The 8,997-nt window shown below is 39.8% G+C and overlaps 1 pseudogene; it reads left to right on the plus strand.

Moving 5' to 3' along the window:
• Positions 1-3: 3 nt before the first annotated feature.
• Positions 4-695, plus strand: LOC134204381 (uncharacterized; annotated as a pseudogene).
• Positions 696-8,997: the final 8,302 nt, after the last annotated feature.

The following is an 8,997-nucleotide window of genomic DNA, read 5'->3' on the forward strand; positions in this document are numbered from 1 at the left end:
CTGAAATCCGCTGCCGCACCTTTCTGGGACAATTGGAACCATATTGAAGCAAAAGTTTTGGAGCAATACCAAAACCTCTACAAGAACATGAAATTTGGTAAATCGTGTTTTGAATTTGGTAGGCAATATATCAAACATACTCCAAAGAAACTCCAAAAGAAAGAAAGATAACTCTGAGAAAAATGATAATACCTTATCAGGCATCGTAGAATGGATTAAGGTAATGCAAAATATGAAACTATATAAAAATTGGCTCTAATTTTTTGTATTTTTTCTTTTAATTCATTTAGTTGGAAGATGAGCCGCCACAAATGATTTCAGCGATTCCCATTTTGTTCGTTAGGGGCGAGCAATATGAGTTCAGTCAGGACTGTTTTATACGATGGAATGAGTGGGTAATTCCGTTGGCCGTCGATTTAAAGATCGCCTTTAAGCTGCTGCTGGAATCCATGGTGGTATTTGATGTGACACCAGCTCCAATGGATAAGCAGTTCTTCCTGTTCCTGAATGGTGCAATAAGCCGAACCGAAACATTGAGCACAACAGGAGCCAAGTTTTTACATTCGCTGGAATGAATATGTCGTGAATTATGGGGAAATGTATATATCGTATATATGAAATTCGACGGACTATGATGAACTTTAAAAGTATGTCCGAAATTACTCATTCTATTGATTCAATAAATAAATAAGCATTCAAACAATCTGATATTTCAACTTTTATTTGAATATAATTTTCAAAATTTATATTTTATAACCCTATGCATCTCTTATTGACATTTGAACGAACAGTACGATCGGTAATGAAATTTACAATCCACTTTGTAAGCATTGATGGGGCCGGGCACGTAGCCAGAATGTCGGACAGTAATCCGGTGAAAATGGTTCTCGACAATGATCCGACGGGAACAAGAAGGCGAGGTGCACAGCGGGCAAGGTGGATCGATCAGGTGGAGGACGACTTGCGGACCCTCCGCAGACTGCGTGGTTGGCGAAGTGCAGCCATGAACCGAGCTGAATGGAGAAGTCTTTTATGTGCAGCACAGGCCACTCCGGCCTTAGTCTGATGATAATATTGTAAACATTGACGAACATTCTGTAATAATTTGACAGCTATATTTCTGGTCGCGATACAGGCCGTTCGGTAATGCGAACTTTTAATGGATACATTACCGAGCGCTCAGCGGTTTAGATTTCGGTAAAAATATTACCGAAGTCGGTGATAATTTCTAAGTGTGTAGGTTGTTTGGCAGAATAGGTCATTTCACCGAAAGTTCATTTGCTCGAAATGGTCGTTTGACTGAAAGGGCTGGAAGGACCATTTAGTCGTTTAGCCGAATAGGTCGACTCGTAGCTTAGTGTTCATTAAGCACTTCCACAGTTATTTACTGCGAGGTTTCTAAGCCAAATTACTATTTTTGCATTCGTATCTCATGAGGCTAACACGATGTTACTTTTATGTCCAAAAAAGTCGAGAAAACTCCCTACCCGAAAATCGAACCCAGCCAACTTCAGCATGGTCTTGCTCTGTAGCCACGCATTTTGCCGCACTGCTTAAAAAGGTCCCCAATAGGCAAAAACGCCATTTGTCTAAAATGATCGATTGGCAGAAAAGAGTGAGAATCGAGACGTCTCACTTTTCTCTGAAAAAGTTAAGGGAAAAGTGTGAAATGAATTTCTAAATTCTCAATTCTCACTGTGAATAGTGAGAAACGCGAAATGAAAATTTAGACGCCTCATTTTTCACTTCTCACTGAAGAGTGCGAAGTTAGAAGAAGGACGTTTCACTTCCCATTACTCACTTGTCGATAGCAACTTATGTAGGTGTATGACTTTTCACACTAGTATTTTTATCCAGACGACTATTTAGACAGAACGGCGTTTTGAGCTATATGACGTGTTCGGTTCAACGACTGTCGTCCAAACAGTATTTTCGATAAATGGCCCTTTCCAAATACATTGAATTCCCCCTTACTTTATATTGAAGGGACCATTTTTCCAAAATATTTAACACTTTTCGTGGCATGTAGAAATATGGCGTAGGTTTATTTGGCCGAATGTCATTTGACCGAATGCTGTTTGGTCGAACAGTTGAAATTGTTTCCTTATTAAGTAAAGTGAGAAGTAAGATGGTCGAAGTGAATAGTGAGTAGTGATAGATGAGGTGATCAAAGTGAGTACTGAGAAATGGAAGTGAGTACTGAGTAGTGTACTGAAGTGAGAAATGAGAAGTGAGTGGTGAGAAGTAAGATATGATCGTTACGAAGTGAGAAGTGAGTAGTGAGGAAAACATGCACGAGGTAAGAAATGAGAGATGAAAATTATATATAGGTCATATAGGAGATATAGGACAAAAGAAGAAAGAATACAGTAGGAAGAAAAAAAAAAAGACAAAGGAATGAAGAAGAAGTAAAAAGACAGAAGTAAGAATGAGAAAAAAGGAGGACTAAAGAAGAAGGAAAAATATAGGAGAAAGAAGGAAGAAGACCAAAGAAAGTGAAAGGAGGAGGGAAGAAAGAAGGAGAAATGAGAGAAAGCGTAACGAAAAAGGAACAGGGGAGAAAGTATAAGAAAGGGAGCAGAAGGAAGCAGAAAGAAGGAAAAAGTCGAGGAAGAAGAACGAGAATGAAAAAATAAGGAAAAAGGGAGATAAAAGTAAGATTGCAGTTTTAATAAATAAGGATTCACCATTTTGAATTCTTACATCTCATTTCTCACTCCTCACTTCTCACTTCCTACTTTCCACTTCTCAATTATTACTTCTCACTTCTCAGCTCGATCTTTTCACTTATTACTTTTCTTTCACTTCTTACTTCTTGCATTTCACGGCTCCACTTATTACATACTTTTCTCTTTTCATTTCGCTCTTTTCACTTCGGATTTCTCACTTCTCACATTTCACTTATCACTCACTTCTTATTACTCAATTTTCACTACTTACAACCTAAGTTTAAAATCTTACTCACTTCTTACGTCTCACTTACTTCTCACTCTTTATTTTTTTGTTACCAATTTTCCCTTTCCATTTCTAACTTCGAGTTTCTCAGTTCGAACTTCTCACTTATTTCTTCTTACTTCTCATTTCTTATTTTTTACCAATCACTTTTCCCATTTCATTTCTCATCTCGTACTTCTCATTTCAAATTTCTTATTATTAACTTTTCACTTATTGCTTCTTATTATTCACTTCCATTACTTGCGAGCTGAATTTTTTTTTTCAACTGACTCAGCCGTAGTGATGGGCGAAACGGTTCATTCAGGTCAGCTGCTCGGAACCATGCGTTCACTTAAATGAGCCGACTCATTTGAACGGCTCGTCAGTTCATTAAAAAAAAAATCAAAAATCCTATCGCATGACACTGAACTTCCCGTTATACAAAGTCTTTACTAGACCAACTGATATAACCTAGGATAAATTGTTTTTCTCTACTCCTACCATAACAAGGGATCGCTTACTTTCGGCAGGTAAGGTGTAGCGATGTACTTATCGTCTTTGATTATGGCAGCAACTGATGGATCATGTACATACAGACCCATACAGACAACTGAGCTCCGACAGTACCTGTTTTGAATTAACCTTTCCCGTAAAAAAATTGAAGCTCAATTCAAATCAATTTTTGAAAGGTTTTTAAAGGCCTGATTTTTAACCAACGTCAGGCCAATTCGTTTGGCCGGTTGACACGTGCAGCACCTTTTCAGTTTTTTTTTTATTTTTAAATAGCTATAGACTTTAACAAGATAGGTTATTTGGGTAAATTGGCGTTAAATGAGTTGACTGAGAGAATAAAACATTTTTTGACGGGAAAGGTCAATTATCGATTGATATGCTTGCTGTTATTTGCTGCTATCTCCAACTCCCTGTTTTTCAAGTCGAGCATCCAGAAATACCGACTGTTCTACCACCTCGATCATTTCAAAGCCAGAAAATGCTAAGGTGTGTATAAGTGAGTTGGAGAATATATGCTGGCTCCTGAATAAACAAACAGCAAATGTCAAAATTAAGCGGCTGATTGACTCACTTAGTGTTTGTTATTTGAGCCACGGTTCATTTAAGAGCCGAGGCTCAAATTTAGAGAGCCGTGGTTTGAACGCTTTTTCTTACGAACCGGTTCAAACGAACGGCTCGTGAGCGTTCGCCCATCTCTAAGCCGACGGCATACGGCCAAATGTCCCCCGATATCCTGTGTCATGCGGAAATTGTTTCTGACAACATCAAGTTGGCGAGGTGAAAATTAAAAAATAAACTTATAAAAAATAGAAAACTAAAATAACTTATAGAATATCGAGTAAGGGAGATATCAACTTACAGAGGGAACGCAGTATGCTGGATTCATGGACTTTGAATTTGATCGAGTAAGAAAGCATATCGAGTTACAGAGCATCGAGTTAGGGAGTGTTCACTGTACAGTTAAACCTCCATAAGTCAGTATTGCAGGAACCGTCCACTCATGGAAATAGTGAGATGTGGAGTAGAAAAGCCTTGGGATGCTGTTGGAAAGGACCAGCAGTCCAGACAATATTTTTAAGTATGGCATAATTCAATGGTGCTCAGCACTTTGTGCTCGGTACCAAACGATCAAAGCAATACAAACGTGTGCCCCCTGGGCCGCACTGTAATTTTACTTTGATAAAGTCGTTCGGAACGATTTCAACACCAATATTCGCTTTAATATCCTCAGCCGATAGATACATTTGAAAGCCTTCGTTCAAGTACCAACTTGTAAGTTGAAAGCTAATTTTTATTGTGTGACAAGTAAATTATGGCAAAAACGCCCAAAATGCTGAGTATCACTGGCATAATTTGCTTCCATGAGTCGTTATCGAGTCATTAAATATCAACTCATGATATATTCGGCCAAATGACATTTTAGCCGAATGACTTTCGGTCAGCACCGTAGCGTGCGGTTGGCCCGGTTGACCTCCGCCAAGTACGCTAGCCTTCTGGGGGGGAGGGGGGGTGTAGTTAGAATCAAGGATTATTCTGTATCAAATAGTACCATTTTATTATTTAGGTTCCATTTACCGACTATGGGTTGATCTAAAGGTCAATAGTAGAGAAATGTTGAGTAAAACGACATGTAAAATAGCATCTTATATAAAAATAAATTTATTTTGATATAATTACAATCGTCTTGAAAATTTAAATTCATAATTATTTAAATTTCAATCAAATCTGATTCTCTGATTCTATAAGTAGGTACTATTTTACCCGTTGTTACAGTGCATTCGTTTATTTTTTGCGTTCATTTTCATGCACCAATTAGTCAACAGTGTTTCACTACCTTCAACCATTTTCAGTATACATAAAAGATTTTTCTTCACTGAATTCAGTCATGTATTCAGATTTTTTGTAACACGTACAGTTTTTGAATAAAAAACGGGTTTTAATTCGCTAGAGTTCAGTGCGAGATTTCTCTTGTTTCGGACAGCAGAACGATGGCGCGATCGGCCGAAATATTGTGTTCTGCATTGCGCGGCCGGTAATAAAAATCAGTTCAGTGCGAGATTTCTCTTGTTTCGGACAGCAGAACGATGGCGCGATCGGCCGAAATATTGTGTTCTGCATTGCGCGGCCGGTAATAAAAATCAGTTCAGTGCGAGATTTCTCTTATTTCGGACAGCGGAACGATGGCGCGATCGGCCGAAATATTGTGTTCTGCATTGCGCGGCCGGTAATAAAAATCAGTTCAGTGCGAGATTTCTCTTGTTTCGGACAGCGGAACGATGGCGCGATCGGCAGAAATATTGTGTTCTGCTTTGCGCGGCCGGTAATAAAAATCAGTTCAGTTCGTGATTTCTCTTGTTTCGGACAGCAGAACGTTGTGTTCTGTATTGCACGGCCGGAAAAAAATCAGTTCAGTGCGAGATTTCTCTTGTTTCGGACAGCAGAACGATCGCGTGGTCGGCCGAAATATTGTGTTCTGTATTGCGCGCCCGGTAGGCCGGTAGTTAGTTTGTACTACTTTTCGCGCCCGATTCATTACTAGGTAAAATCACTGTGTATAAAGAATGGCACGGTCATATCGCTTATCAGAGTGAATCCAGATCCAACGATGCCTACCAATTAACTGATAATCCTTCCTGTGGTTTTTGTGGAGACGCAGAGGTAAACACGGTCTTCAAATAGCAAAAACCACCTACTAATATTCCTTCCTTCTTCCTAACTGACTACAAGGACGTAGCCGGCGCCGTTATTGATCATTTGAATTTTAGAGTCACTGAAACATGCACACTGAGAATGCTTGAACAATCCCAGTCAATCATTCAGTTGATTCTTTGTGCAATTTGACTGATTCTGGTCAATCACGGAGTAGCAACCATAGATATGTGTAGTCAGTCAAAGCTAAGCTAAGCTAAAAAACGGGTTTTAATTCGCTAGTGCAGAAATCTCTGCAGAAATCGCTCTCAATAGATAACGATCAACGATAAATGAAAGGCAAACAATGTTCTGAATCATAGCAAGCTTCGATAACAAATTTATCAAACTTGTATACAAGTGCGAAAAAACACAATCGGCTAGGCAGCCCCCACAGAGAAGTGATGATTTTCACTCTGTTCTCGCTCTTTTTGTGTTGGGTAGAACAAGTTGAAACGCATCATCAGAACCAGTACTCTCCACGTTTGGAGCTTTTTAAAGGAAATTTATCATGAGGTACAGCCTCCCGAATTAGGTCTTTATCATGACAGCTTGCGAAAAAAAAGTCTATCAAGGTATGCTACATATCGTATATGTATACAGAGATGATACATGGACCCTCCTTAGCCGTGCGGTAAGACGCGCGGCTACAAAGCAAGACCATGCTGAGGGTGGCTGGGTTCGATTCCCGGTGCCGGTCTAGGCAATTTTCGGATTGGAAATTGTCTCGACTTCCCTGGGCATAAAAGTATCATCGTGCTAGCCTCATGATATACGAATGCAGATATGGTAACCTGGCTTAGAAACCTCGCAGTTAATAACTGTGGAAGTGCTTAATGAACACTAAGCTGCGAGGCGGCTCTGTCCCAGTGTGGGGATGTAATGCCAATAAGAAGAAGAAGACATGGACGTTAAAAGAGGCTGATCGGAGAGCTCTCGGAGTGTTTGAGCGTAAGGTGCTGCGGACAATACTCGGCGGTAAACAGGAGAACGGTATCTGGCGGCGTCGCATGAATCACGAATTGTACCAGGTGTATAAAGGTCTGGATATTATAAAGCTTATACAACACGGCAGACTACGGTTGGCTGGTCACGTTGTTCGTATGCCAGAAGAACGTCAAGCGAAGATAATATTTAGAAGAGAACCCGGAAGAGGCCGCAGACTTCGTGGAAGGCCGCGTACACGATGGCTTTTTGCAGTTGAAGAGGACCTGAGGGCGCTCAATGTTCAGGGCGACTGGAAGCGATTGGCCCAGGATCTAGTCCAGTGGGGAAGGATATTCCATTCGGCGTAGGTTCATCGAAGAGCTGTAGCCTATCAAGTAAGTATACAGAGATGATGAGTGATAGACTTTCTCATTTTTTTTATTCAATCCCTGAACATATAATTTTTTTCTAAATATAAAATTTACGCATTTTATATACCTTAGTAAAAGAAGGGTACTCAATAAAAATTTCGCCAACGGCGCTCCAAGTCGCCGCTACTGCTCTGCTTTTGGTCTAATGGTTTGATCGGTCTAGTGGCGTATTGTAAGGTTTTTAAAGCAAGATATCATTATCCAGGAATTGAACCCAGCCATCTCAGCTTGGTCTGGCTTTGTAGCCACGTATTTTACCGCACGGCTAAGGAACACCTTTCAGTCAGAGTGCATGTAATAAAGAGTGATGACATTGTCAGAATTGGAACAAAATTTATCTGTCATACCCATACAAAATCTTGTTCCAAACGAGCAGGAGACCTGTCAAATGCGGCACATGTCGCCACCCTTAATTGCATACACTCTGCCCTCAGTATACTGCTATGGGGAAAACCATCTCTTGTAGGTAATCAATCCGATTACGCACTCTGATAGCCCCTGTAAATGTTATTCACTACGCCATTGCACACGGCTAGATGATGATGATGCTGCTGCTGGTGGTGGTGGTGGAATGTCTCAAAATCTATCTATCGATCTAAGGCAGGTAGGTACCTACACCTCCATCCAAGGTCAGACACGATTTCCTCATTTTAGTGTAAAGTTTATAGTCGGTGTGCAAAACCAAGCGGTTCGGTTTGGACCCCCCATGGGACCACATACCCCTGCCGACTTCTAATGGTGTGTTGGATTTTGTTTTCGTTGCGGGTGTGATCGAAACTTGTTTTCGATTGCTGGAAACGGCTCTAGAACGGGCTGCTGGTGGGAATAGTTGATCTTGAATTAGCGTTTTTACGGGTTGCAATTGCGCCACACCGCGCAGTTCAGGAGATTGTCGTTGTTAATTATTTGGATGAATGCAGGCAAACGGTGAATAGTGATTTCAGCTGAATAATTAACTGCAATGAGGATGCAGTAAAACTGGTTACTATTTTGTATGTAATTAGTGGGAATTTTTACAAGTTTCAGATTTATATGGCGTTTGGCGGAATGCTCCATTTGATGGCACGCCGTGTTATATTGGCTCATTGTGCACCATATAGAGACATCTCGGAATGGAAATTGAGGATAAAACTTGATTGACTATGAAAAAATGTGTATGTTCCAGCAGTGTGAGAGGTATTAGGGTAAGATCGACAAGAAAAAATATTCGATTTAACGTTCGAAACAGATGGACATACGAATATTACATTTGGGGTTCTGCGTTGAGTTTTAAAACATTTTCAAAGCATAATAAAACATATTAATAATAGAAAAATTTCAAATGAGAAAGGTTATTAAAACAGAAAATAAAAACTCGTTATAGATAGGTATGTGGTAATATTATTTCGATCACATTTTATTTTCTTATAGAGAAATAGTTAAAAGCTGACACGAACAAGTTATTTAATTGATCAACAAAATTCACGAACAAAAAAGGCATGATGAAGAATAAAATGCCGAATAG

Source organism: Armigeres subalbatus, unplaced genomic scaffold (genome assembly GCF_024139115.2).
Source record: "Armigeres subalbatus isolate Guangzhou_Male unplaced genomic scaffold, GZ_Asu_2 Contig557, whole genome shotgun sequence".
In the NCBI taxonomy this organism is placed as follows: Eukaryota; Metazoa; Arthropoda; class Insecta; order Diptera; family Culicidae; genus Armigeres; species Armigeres subalbatus.